The sequence below is a fragment of the Mastigoproctus giganteus genome, chromosome 5 (genome assembly GCF_048544385.1).
Source record: "Mastigoproctus giganteus isolate SK-2022 chromosome 5, ASM4854438v1, whole genome shotgun sequence".
Taxonomy (NCBI): domain Eukaryota; kingdom Metazoa; phylum Arthropoda; class Arachnida; order Uropygi; family Thelyphonidae; genus Mastigoproctus; species Mastigoproctus giganteus.
This window is the reverse complement of record NC_143579.1, coordinates 240,031,081-240,045,120: the sequence shown is the minus strand read 5'-3', so window position 1 is coordinate 240,045,120 and position 14,040 is coordinate 240,031,081. Positions and strand designations below refer to the sequence as shown.

The window sequence follows — 14,040 nt, the reverse complement described above, 5'->3', positions numbered from 1 at the left end:
ACTCCAGTGGTTTATAACAAAAAAAAAAAAAAATTAAAAAAACAGCTTACATTGTCTCATTCACAGCTGAGCCCATGCTTTGTTTCATGGTATGTAAAGAAAGATTCCTTTCTGCTATTTTACTTCAAAAGTGATACTTGTGCATATCACTCTGACATGTGCAATTATCATTCTGATATTCCTTGTCATACTTCTTAATTTGGAATCTCCTCTTTTTAATTTCCTCTGGATTTCTGGCTTAAATCTCTCTACTGCATTCTGCCAATTAATCTGGGAGTGGGAGACAGCAGAGAGTTGTAATAAATGGGCAATGCTCTACGTGGACTAATGTTATTAGCAGAGTCCCCCAGTGTTCGGTGCTGGGCCCATTGTTGTTTTGTGTATTTACCAATGATATCAATGAAGGTATATCAGGCTTAATGTCCAAGTTTGCAGATGATACAAAGGTTAGCAGCATTGTTAGGGACACTAAAGACAGTATGCTACTGCAACAGAATCTTGAAAAGTTAGGCAGATGGGCTGAGAAGTGGCAAGTGAAGTTTAACATTGACAAATGCAAAGTACTGCATATGGGTAGCAGTAACCCAAGAGAAACATACCAACTCTGTGGTACTACACTCAGGGAGGTGGAGAATGAAAAAGACCTGGGGGTAATTGTGCAATCAGATATGAAGTTCTCTGAGCAGTGAAGACGGGCTGCCAGAGCAAGTCATGGAGTTTTGTCAATGATATATAGGATTTTTTTCTAGCAGAGACAAGGAGGTGATTAACCTTTTATATAAGGCAATGGTCAGGCCAAACCTTGAGTACTGTATACAGTTCCGGAGGCCTCATTTTAGTAAGGATGTGGAGTTGCTAAAACGAGTACAGAGAAGGGCAACAAGATTGGTGAGAGGAACAAAGGGATGCACTTATGAAGAAAGGCTTAAGTTCTGCAAGTTGCAGCATCTGGAGAGTAGGCACCTGCAAGGTGATCTGATTGAGGTGTATAAGGCCTTAAACAGTTTCAGCAGACTCAATGCTGACTGGATACTTCCACTTGTTCAGACTAAGAACCTGAGGGGGCATAGATTCAAATTGAGGAAAAACAGTTGTAGAACAGATGTGCAGAAGTTTGCCTTTAGCCAACAGGTAGTTGTTTGCTGGAAGAGACTTCCATCTGTTGTTGTGGAGATTGACAGCTTAAATAAATTTAAGATTGAACTAGACAAACATTTTGAGCGACCGGATGGGTGAAATGGGAAGGTGTTTTTTTTTTTTTTTTGGCTGATGCTGTATAAGCTTGCATTCTTGCATCATATACCTCAACTAATGCTAATGCTAAAAAAAAAAAAAAAAAAACTAAGAAAACAGCTTCACACTGTCTCATTCACAACTGAACCCATGCTTTGTTTCATGGTATCTAAATGACCTGGGGGTAATTCCAGTCAGATATGAAGTTTTCTGAACAGTGCAGACAGTCTTCTAGAGTAGCTCATGGTATCTTGTCAATGATATACAGGAATTTTTCTAGCAGGGATAAGGAGATGATTATTCCCTTGTATAAGGCAATGGTCAGGTCACACTTTGAGTACTGCATACAAGTTTGGAGGCCTCATTTTAGGAAGGATGTAGAGCTGCTGGAATGAGTGCAGAGAAGGGCAACAAGATTAGTGAATGGATCAAAGGGTTGCTCTTATGAAAAGAGGCTTAAGTTTTGCAAATTACAGTGTCTGGAAACTAGGCACCTGTGAAGTGATCTGACTGAGATGTATAAAGCCTTGAATCACTTTATAATGTTCTTTCAAAGTCTACTCTTCACTGTCATCTCATATCCATACCTCATCTCTACAACAGACAATTTGCCGTGCGGTTGATACCAAGGCCTTTGCCATCAAACTGATTGGTGCCACCCAAAATCCCAACAGCCAGGTTCCCAATGGCCAAAATCCCAACATGTCGATTGAATTTTAAAAAATATCAAAGTTAAAATCTATATCTTAGAAACCGTTTGCAAGCAAAAAAAAATGTTTTTCATGTAATTAAAACGGCCACAAAATATTAAAATTTTATTTGAACACATGGAACATGTACACTGCAGTTATGCAAACATTATAAGATATTGTTAATATTTTATGTCATATTAATGAATAAACAACATGCACTTTATATATATAATCAGGTGGCGGACACTTTATATATATATTGGGGATCGGGTTGTGGACTAATCTTTCGATCGACTCGCCTTTGCGGCAATTTATCTAGCGATCGAAATGCAGCAATTCCCAGACCATTATTGGCCTTGTGGTGTTGGGGCATAATGGTCAGTCTATTTTTCATTTATTTTTGTTTTATTTTATTGTAATTGGTTTACATCTCCGTTGGTGATATTTCGCATAAATTTTGACTTGGTGCCCATTAAATTTCTATTTAATTGGCATTCAAAAGTTAATTGATTATTATTTTATTATCTTTGCATTTAGATTTTATAAATTATCTTGGAGAGTTTCTGCTGCAATATTTTTACTCTTGTTACCCTTCTCTTCCCTCCCTGTTGGTTTGTTCGTTATGTTTATTTTGACTATTTTCGCTCTTCTGTCTTGCCATGCTGCTGGCATTATTTTTAGATTTTTTTTTTTATATTTAAAGGAATATGCTTTTTGCATGTAGAGGAATATGCTTTTTGTTGCCTCTGATGTTTGCTTTACCTTTTTATTTTTTATTATGAAAGATTCAGTTTTCAACTATTTCAAACATTATTCAAATATAGGTATATATATATATATATGTATAAAATTATTTTTATGTGTAGAATATAGTAAGTAAGTACACATATAAGTATCGAAATTAACTAATGCTACTAATGAAAATACGGTTTACCCTGGGAGCGATACATGTGTTGAACAAAGGGTGGAAGAAAGGAAAAGAAAATAAGTATAACGAAATAAAATAAAATGAAAAGAAAAGAACCAAAATGCAAATTTTGAAAAAACAACGACCAAGGTAGAAATAGCATTGCAGTATCTTTCATAATTTTTGTGTCTTCTTCAGAGGTCATCCACCAAAATTATGAAAAAGAACAGCAATACTCTTACTTCTGTTTCTGACATGTTCTGTATGTCAAAGAGCACGTGTAAGAAACCACGTGGTAAAATCTAAAAGGAATTTTGAATACAAATTTTGAATAAATAATTATTTATTTATTCACTTTTCTAAGGCATGACAGCCCTGTATGTGCTCTCGGGGATAACTATTTAAAAATATATACAGCCTCTTTCATTGTGAATATTAACTCTGTTTCCATACTTGTAAATAATCTTGATTTAGTGGAAATGCATTATACCTGTATGGTAATGTAGACCTGCATATTTACATTAATGGTGTTAATAATTCTGCTTGTGGGGAATTATGGATTTGGACATCCAGGTACCGTGCGGATAGGTGTCGAGCCACACCTATGCACAATTAACCTGGGCTTTAAAAGTGGGCCAAATTATAGCTCTAATTAGAGTTATTCATGTTCAGTGGAAAACATTTTTTCTATGATACTATCGGGACTAATGTGAGTTGGTTGTTGTATGAGTTTAGCTTGTGCAGCTGCATTTATATGGTGTCTGATGTAATTGTCAGGTATTTTGTTTTTGATAAGGGTATTTTTCAGTTTTATTAAAGCTGTTATAATGCTTTTTGGGCTATTGCATATGTGTATAATTCTGTTTGTTTGGTTTCTGATAATGTTTCCATGTATATTTTTGGCTAATTTAGTTTCCCAATTAGTTTAATTGCTGGGAAGCCGAACAGGTCTCTTTTATCGTAGTGTTTGGTGTATACAAAATCGTTTGCTATTGTGATTTGACTATCTAGGTAGGTGGCTTGTTGGTTGCTTTTCTGTGTTGGTTCTTTCTATAGTCAAATCTTCGGGATAGATTTTTTTAGCTATGTAATTGAAATCTGTATGGTTGATGATTAGTACATCATCTATGTACCTGTAGTATGTGATGTCTTCTTTATATTTATTTTCATAAAAGTGCAAAGAGAGGTTGGCTATGGAGCATGAACTACTTGAACCCATAGCCACACCTCTTATTTGCACATAGATGTTATTGCCCATCTGTATGTAATTGTTTTTTACATTAAGGCTGATAAGGTCTTTCCAGTACTGTTTACAATACTTACGCCATTTAATATTTAAACCTAAATGTCTTTTGACACAATTCCAATATATATCCAATATTTTAAAATAAAATAAAATAAAACATAAGCCAGCAGTATGGCAAAAACTGTGGAGTGAAAATTAACACAAAAATAACCCAAAATGAAACGAACGAACGAGAAAGAGAAAGTAAAGGTAACACATAAACAGTAGCCGAAAAACCCCTATAGAATAGCACTTTAAATCCAATTAATAAAACCGATATAAAATTTAAAATAATGCCAATTACATAATAATTTAGCGGTAACCCCCTCCCCCAGAAAGGTACCAGTTCCGAAAGACGTGAAATATCACCAAAAACGGTTAATGGAACTATTAAAGACAACAAAATCAAAATAATAGATTTTTAAAATATTGGATATATCTTGGCTTCATATGGAGGATGTGCATGTTGCTGCCTCTAATGAAAGCTCAATATTTATTTATTTATTTTATATATTTTAACTTTTGTCATTATTTAAATATAATTTAATGGTAGTAATTGGTTGATATGCTAATTAAGCAGGGCCTGTGCCGCCATCTATTTTCTATTTTATTTTATATAAGCTGGTTCAGCTTACATTATGTCAGTGGTGTGGCTCTACTTTAGAGTGCTGTCTGTTCTATAATTTATTTTTCGCTGCATAAGGACCGCCGCCGTGCAAATCCTCTGCATTGGTGGATCGATCGAAGGAGAAATGGGTGGTTTGGTTCTTCGATCTTTTCGCCTTTGAGCAATTTGTATAGCAATTGAGTCTATGATTTTGATTTTGTTATCTTTTAGTAGTTCCATTAACCCTTTTTGGTGATATTTCACGTCTTTCGGAACTGGTACCTTTCTGGGGGGGAGGGGGGTACTGCTAAATTATAATGTAATTGGCATTATTTTAAATTTTATATCGGTTTTATTAATTTAATTTAAAGTGCTAAATTATATAGGGGTTTTTCGGCTACTGTTTATGTCTTACCTTTACTTTCCCTTTCGTTCGTTTTATTTTGGGTTATTTTTGTGTTAATTTTCGCTCTACAGTTACCATACTACTGGCTTATGTTTTATTTTATTTTATTTTAAAATATTGGATATATCTTGGCTTCATAGGGAGGATGTGCATGTCGCTGCCTCTAATAAAAGCTCAATATTTATTTATTTATTTTATTATATTTTAACTTTTGTCATTATTTAAATATATATATGTGTGCGTGTGTGTGTGTGAGGAAAGTAGAAAAAGAAGAGTAGTAGATTAGTGAAAGGTGAAAGAATGTTAATATTTTAGAGGTTATGATGAATTAAGAAAATTATGGGCTGAATTGTCAACCAATATAAAGTGGGGAAACTTAAAATAAAATTAGTACAACAAAATATTAATAAAATGCAAATAAAAATAAAACAAAAATGGTGTAGCTCTCATCAGAAAATGGGGGAAAACAATTTAAGTAAAAGGTCTAATATAGGTAACGCAAAAATACATGATCTGATGTCAGCAGAAATAAATATTGATACATGATCATGTATTTCATCAGGGGACTGATGAAATACCTGATCATGTATCAATATTTATTTCTGCTGTCTGTGTCAACCTCAAGGACCAAAAATTGGAGGCTTGAAGTGGTCGAACCCATGTTTAGTCTACAGAGCTAAGTTCTGCTCAACCCTTCCCCATCTCTTCCATCATGTAGCATGACTGATGACTTTTGAGGTTATGATGAACCTCAAAAGTCATCATGGAGAAATCCAATCTTCCTTACATTTCAAGTGACCAGTTCTAAAACGGTGTTTGCAGGCCGGCCGCTATTTAGTACGCCAGACCCAACCTACTGGTAACTCTCTAGGAGGTTTCCGGATCAGTTAGTGTATAATCTTGCTACCTCTACTCTACCAGATAGTGACTGGAGGGAGTCCGAGTAGTGTGTATGCGGGGAGCATTGTCAAGGCCAAGTTATGTCAAGGATCTGGGTATATACTTACCATGTGTACACCATATCCAAAAATTTCATTACTTCATACAACATGTCCCCTTACTTTTAAATACACCATGAATTGTCAAACTAAGAGTAAGCTTATCTGCAAAAAGATCTAAACCTCCCAACCACTTCCTAGTTCATTTCACAAATATAAGTGGTCTCAATTCTAATATCAACGATGTCCATTTCCACTTGCAGTCTACCAAACCCCATGTACTTTTTTTGACAGAATCTCAGTTATCAGATGATTCAACTACTGCCCATCTCAGTTGCCCAAATTATTCGCTGTATCATTCCTTTCGCCTCAAAGGTGGTACTTGTGCATATGTCCGTTCTGATACTCCCTGTCAGAGACTTGGCAACTTGGAATCTCCTCTCTTTGATCTTCTCTGGCTTAAAATCTCTCTACCTCATTGTGTCAAATTCATCTGTTGTCTCTACCGTTCTCCCAACTCCACTAATCACTTGGATCTCTTTGGCTTCCTCTCTTTGCAACTTGACTTTCCCCAGTCCAACTTTCCTAACAGTGAAGTAATTTTCCATGGTAATTTTAATGTTCAGCACTCCAACTGGCTTTCGTTTTCTAGTCACACTGACACAGCTGGTCGAGATGCTGAGGCTTTTGCAATTACTAATGGCCTTGCAGAGATTGTTCATTTACCTACAACAATAACCGACAATCCTGACCATACAGCCAACATGCTTGATCTTTCTCTCACAAACAACCCTTCTACGTACACGGTCGAAGTGATTAGTACTTTAGGCACAACAGATCACAACTTGTTGATTGTCTCTTCTCCAATGGAGCCTTTATCTCATAGCTATTCCCAATCTCGTCTTGTTTGGCATTACAAGAATGCAAAATGGGATGACCTGCGAGATTTCTTTTCTTCTTTTCCTTGGTCAGATTACTGTTTCAAAACTTCTGATGTCAACATTTGCTCAGATCGTGTCAGCGAAATTATTCTGGTAGGAATGGAATCCTTTATCTAAACCTTAGTTTTCCAATAAATATGCTAAGCCTGTTCAAGAGAAGAACGTTGCATATCGTAATTGGCTTGTTTCCAATTCTTCAGTTTCATTTTCTGCCTACACCAAAGCTCGCAACAATTGTAAAATGGTCATTAATCAGTCAAAACTAGATTTTGAACAGGCTAAGAGTAGAAAACTTGCTTCTTGCCCTAATGGTAGCCGAGCATTCTGGTGTCTTGCCAAAGCTATTGGCCCCGCAACTTTTGTCCCTCTCTGCTCCCACCTCTGTCAAAACCAGATAGTTCTGTTGTCACTTCAGCCAAGGATAAAGTGAACCTGCTAGCATTCCATTTTTCTTCCAACTCATATGTCAGAAGGATTTTAACGAATCTCGATGCTAAGAAAGCTCCAGGTACTGATGGTATTTCTCCACTTGTTCTCAAAACCTGTGCTCCTGAACTTACTCCTGTTCTTTGCCACCTTTTTTCACTTTCCTATTCCAAAGGTGTTTTTCCTTCCGCTTGGAAATTTGCTCATATCCAGCCAGTTCCTAAAAAGGTTAAAGTCCCTCCCATCCAAATATCGTCCCATTGCAATTATTTCTACTCTTTTTAAAGTAATGGAGAAATCAATTAACTGCCTACTCTTAAACTACCTAGAAACCTTCCGTCTGATCAACAATCGCTAGTATTGTTGAATTCCATCAGTGTCGATCCACTGGTGATATTCTGGCTTATGTTACCCATATACGGACAAATTCAATGGAAAAGTTTGGTGAAACACAAGCAGTTGCTCTTGACATCTCAAAGGCTTTTGATCGTGTTTGGCATAAAGGTCTTCTAAACAAGCTTCCATCTTATGGTCTGCCAACTGTTTTTTGTAATTGGTTATCCAGTTTTCTCTCTGATCGCTCACTGAGGGTAATAGCAGATGGCTCTAAGTGTTCTAACTTCTCCACTAATGCTGGTGTCCCCCAAGGTTCAGTTCTTTCCCCCACTCTTTTCCTCTTGTATATTAATGACCTTCTTCCACTGACTAGAAATCCTAACAATAGTTTTGCCAATAGCACATCGCATTCCACTTTCCATTTTGAGAAACCTTGCCCTGTTCAATCAGCTTCAAATTCTCAAATAACTGCAACCAATTCCTTAAATGACAATCTCCAGGTAATTCTCCAGTGGGGCAAAGACAACTTATCTGATTTCAATCCTTCTAAAACTCAGTATTGTCTTATATCTTGCAAAAAAGATTTCTAGGCAAAACGATATATCTCTTTTGGGGATTACCCTGACTTTTAATCTCTCTTGGGCAATGTTCTGCTGGGCCCAGTCATCCATCTGTCGGACAATCTGACATCTATCACCTGCCTAAACATCATTGCTGACCAGGTACACCCTTTCATGGTAACGGTCTTCCCCTCTGGCGGTGCTGTCTTTCAGAAGGATAATGTGATGCGCCATGCCACACCACCCGGACTGTTTCGCAGAACATGAGGAAGACTCCCAGGTATTGCCCTAGCCTCCAAATTCCACAAACATCAATCCCATTGAGCATCCATGGTTTGTGTTGGAACAGCAACTCCAATCTGCAGCGTCTCAATCACAGACCTTACAGGAGTTAAAGGATCTGCTGGTTACATGTTGGTACCAGATAGCATAAGACACATTGAGAAATCTTGTAGCGTCCATGCCTCACCAGGTACGAGCTGTTTTGGCTGCACGTGGAGGACCAACATCATATTAGGTAGGCAGTCATAATGTTTTGGCTCATCGGTGTATATGCTCGTCCAACTATACATTCCCATCTTCTATGCCAAGCCTCAACACTGTTTTGGGTGCATGGAATTCCCAGTTGAATGGAATCATATACAGATCATAATGTTGGTGGAAATAATGGTGGAGCTTGAATTACCGTACCATTACACATATACCATCTAATTCTTCCATATATATAATTGTCTTCAAACCACTCTATCAATCACTAGCTTCCCTTGCTAAATGTGGCTTCAGAACACCACCAAATACGTAGGATGCGGAAAGGTCAGGTAATGACCACCGCATATCCAAAGAGCAATATGGCCTTAGCTGCTAATGCTCCTAAAAACCAAATAACAAACAAGCTTCAGAACATTAAATGCTTGTAGTATCTCACCACCAGAAGTAATAAATGCCAAAGCACACAAATGTCGAAGTAGCAAATAGCTAATTCCAGGTCAGTGAATATAGCCTGTGGTCTCAATTCAATTTCATTTTCTTCGGCAAAGTCATTCATATCTTGAAACAAACATTTATAATTTTCTTCACTCTTATTCGTCATTAACACATAAACTAAGGGAAGAATTCGATAGTTTTCATTACTGATGGGTGCATGTATTGTATATAATTTATAAAAAATTGTGGGCACCGTTTTAAATGTACCATCCATAATCCAATACTGAGCATATGTAGGCATTAAATATTTACTTTTGTAGTAAATAGAAGAATTCTTTCCTCTCCCACTGCAGAATCTTTAACAAGAAACCCATTTTCTTATTTTCCCATTTTTTTATTAGTATAACAATAATAAGAAGAAAATGGGATATTTTTTCTGTAATATATTTTCCTGTTACGATTTCAAAGTATCCTGCCAGCGCCTGTGGTCATGCCTAATATATTTGTCAAAGAAATTCGTGAAAGTACAGCTAATAACAAATAACTGTATAATTACAGTTTAATGATATTTATGACAAATGTTACAACAGATGCCAAAATACATTACTCTGAATTTTCATATTCTGAAAGTATTCTTATTTCAAGTTTTTTATCTTTAGCATTTCAATACTATACTTATAATTACTGCTCAAATGCCCTACACAAATACCAAAATTCGACTTGAAAAATTACCAATTCGATGCTATTAGAGTATGAATCAGAGCTGTACTACTCAATATGTTCTACGTTGATAATAATATTAGTAAAATAATAAGAGGAGTTTACCTCAATATAGTGTGTAGAACACTTCCGTATGATACCCTCCAGAAATTAAAACGGAAAAATCGACAACTTACCGGTACATTAGAGTAAAATATAAATAATTAAATAAACAATTTAACACAATTCAAATCAATTTAAAACAATTAAATAAACAATTTAACACAATTCAAATCAATTTAAAACAATCTAAATTTAATAAGCTTAAAGACTGTAGACTCGGCGACAATGACAATTTATTCTCACTAGACGTTACCTCATTATATACGAATGTAAACGTTGAATACACATTAGATGTTATTTGGGATAGGTTAAATAAAAACTCGACACCGATTAATTATACGAAGCTACCTATTAAGGAAATTTTTCACTTAATTAAACTGTTAGTTGAGGCTAACTACATCACCTTTCGAGACAAGGTGTACAAACAAATTTTTGGATTACCAATGGGTTTGAGCCTGAGTGGCTTAATGTCAGAGATCCATCTCTCAACGATTGAGCAGATACATTTGACACCGTTTCGAACCCATATCACATACTATGGGAGGTATTTAGACGATGTTCTAGTTATTATCGATAGTAATACTATCCAAGACATTTTACATTCGTTTAATAATATTCATTCTAGACTCAAATTTACATTGGAAAGGGAAGATACAGATACAAAGTCATTAAACTTTCTAAATTTCACGCTTACCCGGGACTCGAACAAAATACAATTTAGCATCTATCGAAAACCTACAAACACCGGTATGCTTCTACATTATAATAGCTATCACCCATTCACCTACAAAAGATCGATTATCTTTAATCAATTTCTCAATGCCTATAAATATTCAACGACAGATTCTGCTTTGGACTCAGAAATACAAATATTAACTAGCAGTTTCTTAAACAGGGGTTATTCCATTACCACAATAAACCGAATTAGGGTACAAGCTAAGGATAGGATACAAAATACTACACCAATCAACAATAGTAATATCAAAAAATACTTTATTTCTGTCCCATATGTTGAACAGTGGCACAAACAGCTTAACAGATTCTTTAAAGATACCCAATTTAAAATTGTAGCTAGGCCAATACGGAAGTTACACACTATACTGAACAATCGCTCGGTTCTTTCAGCGTTCGCAACACAAATTAATGATCTGGTATACAACATTTCTTGTGGTGATTGCGACTCGTCTTATCAGGGTTCGACCCAATTTTCTCTTAATATTCGTGTCAATCAACATGAAGCCTCAGTTCGTGCTTCTCGTTCAGCAGCGTCAGAATTAGCCTTTCATGCCATTAACGAAAAACATACTTTTTATTTAACGAGGCCAAAATACTTAACGTTCAACGTAATTATACGCGACTATTAATTGCAGAAACCGTTGAAATAAATTACACGAGAACTCGGTTAATGTTCGGCGGCCATATTTGATCTCCGATGCATGGACCTTTACGTGCATGCGCGAAGACAAATAATCTCTATTTAAGTATCACGTTTAACCCGATTCGGTAATTTTCATTCCTGTGATCATGACATACGGTCGAAAAGCATTGTCAGCTTCAGGAAGGAAAATCGTTTTGAATATTTTCGTTAATTCTTTTAATTACGTTAGTTTGATTTTTAATTGTTTTAAATTGATTTGAATTGTGTTAAATTGTTTATTTAATTATTTATATTTTACTCTAACGTACCGGTAAGTTGTCGATTTTTCCGTTTTAATTTCTGGAGGGTATCATACGGAAAGTGTTCTATGCACTATATTGAGGTAAACTCCTCTTATTATTTTACTAATACAATTCAATGCTATATAATAAAGTAAAATTGATTAAGTCATTTTTATTTGCTAATCGTATTTTAAAACTGTTTGTTTCTATAACAGAAAACATGATCTTCAAATTGAGAGAGATATTTGTCATTAAAATTTTGTTATTGTTTATATTCTTTCTACAAAATTAATCTAATAAGGTAATCTTTTACTTACTAAAAAGTAATAAATATATACAGAATTATAATCATATATTTTTAAAATATAGTAGATACTGTCGGGATTTTGGCCATCATGATTCTGGCTGTCATGATTTTGGGCCAGACCCCAAACTGATATACGTGATTTTTGCTGGCTAAAAACTATGAGCATAGTTTCATTCCCTATCTGATACTAATAGAACCACGATCATTTTTTTCGTATATGTCAAGCTTTCGAAATAGCACATTACAATATTTGCTGTGGTGCTACCAACTGTAAGTGTTTTAATTGTTAATTTATCACAGTCAGCTGTGATAAATTTTCAGTACTATTGTACTGGTGTACTTTTAACAATCTTGATTCCTTCTTAGCATTAGCATTAGTAGAGGCATTTGATGCAAGAAAGCAAGCTTATGCAGCATCAGCCAAAAAAAATAAATAAATAAATAAATAAAAAAAAATAAAATAAAATAACCACTTCCACTTCACCCCTCTGTTCGTTCGAAATACCTGTCCAGCTGAGCCTTAAACTTATTTAAGCTATCAACTTCCACGACAAGGGATGGAAGTTTATTCCACCAACCAACCACCCGCTGCCTAAAGGCAAATTTCCTCACGTCTATCCTACATCTGTCATTTCTCAATTTGAATTTATGCACCTCTCAGGTGATTATTCTGAGCAAGAGGAAGAATCCCATCAGCATTGAGCATGCTCAAACCATTCAAGGCTTTATACACCTCTATCAGATCACCTCGCCGGTGCCTAGTCTCCAGACACTGCAATTTGCAAAACTTAAGCCTTTCTTCATAAGAGCACCCCTTTGTTCCATTCACTAATCTCATTGCCCTTCTCTGTACTCGTTCCAGCATCTCTACATCCTTCTTGAAATGAGGCCTCCAGACCTGTATACAGTACTCTAGGTGTGGTCTGACAATTGCCTTATACAAGGGAATAATGACCTCCTTATCCCTGCTAGAAAAATTCCTATATATCATGGACAATACACCATGAGCTACTCTTGCAGCCCGTCTGCACTGCTCAGAAAACTTCATATCTGCCTGCACAACCACCCCCAGGTCCCTTTCATTCTCTACCACTGTCAGTGTAGTACCACAGAGTTACATTGATACATTGCTCTGGGGTTGCTGTTTCCCATATGTAGTACTTTACATTTGTCAATGTTAAACTTCATTTGCCACCTCTAAGCCCATCTGCTCAAACTTTCCAGATTCTGTTGAAGTAGCATAGTGTCAGTAGTGTCCTTGACAACCCTGCCAACCTTCGTATCGTCGGCAAACTTGGACATTAAGCTTGATATACCATCATCAATATCATTTATAAATACAGAAAAACAATAATGGACCCAATACTGAACCCTGAGGGACTCCACTAATAACATTAGTCCAGGATGAGCAGTGTCCATTGATTACCACTCTCTGTCTTCTCCCCCTCAACCACCCCTTTATCCACAGCAGCAATTTTCCTCCAATGCCACACTGCTCCAATTTGTGCAGCAGTCTTCCATGTCCAACAGTATGAAAAGCCTTTCTAAGATCCAAGTATATAATATCAAAGTTATTCCCTGCATCCAGTTCTTTTGTGACTGCATCATAGTATCCAATCAAATTGGTCAGGCAAGACTTCTCCTTAACAAAACCATGCTGTGTCTGAGCTATGACTGAAGTCTTGTCTAGATGATCCTGCAGTGCTTCTTTAACCAGTGACTCCATTAATTTCCAGGAACAGAAGTTAAACTAACAGGTCTATAATTATTTGTGTCGCCCTTTGATCCTCCTTTGTGAATTGGGGTTACATTTGCACATCTCCAGTCCATGGGTACTTCCCCTGAGTCCAAGGAATGGACTCAGGGGAAGTAATGGACTCATAATTATGGCTAAGGGTTTGCTTACTTCCTTTGCTGCCTCCTTTAATATAACTGGATAGATCCCATCCACCCCAGGTGCCTTTCTTGTATTTATCTTCAACAATTTCTCCTCCACT

General features: G+C 36.2%; 1 protein-coding gene across 1 annotated transcript in view; it reads right to left on the bottom strand.

The window, feature by feature from the left end:
- scaf6 (SR-related CTD associated factor 6) overlaps positions 1-14,040 on the bottom strand; it is a 320,666-nt gene that overhangs the window by 233,990 nt on the left and 72,636 nt on the right. The gene's annotated exons all lie outside the window — the stretch shown is intronic.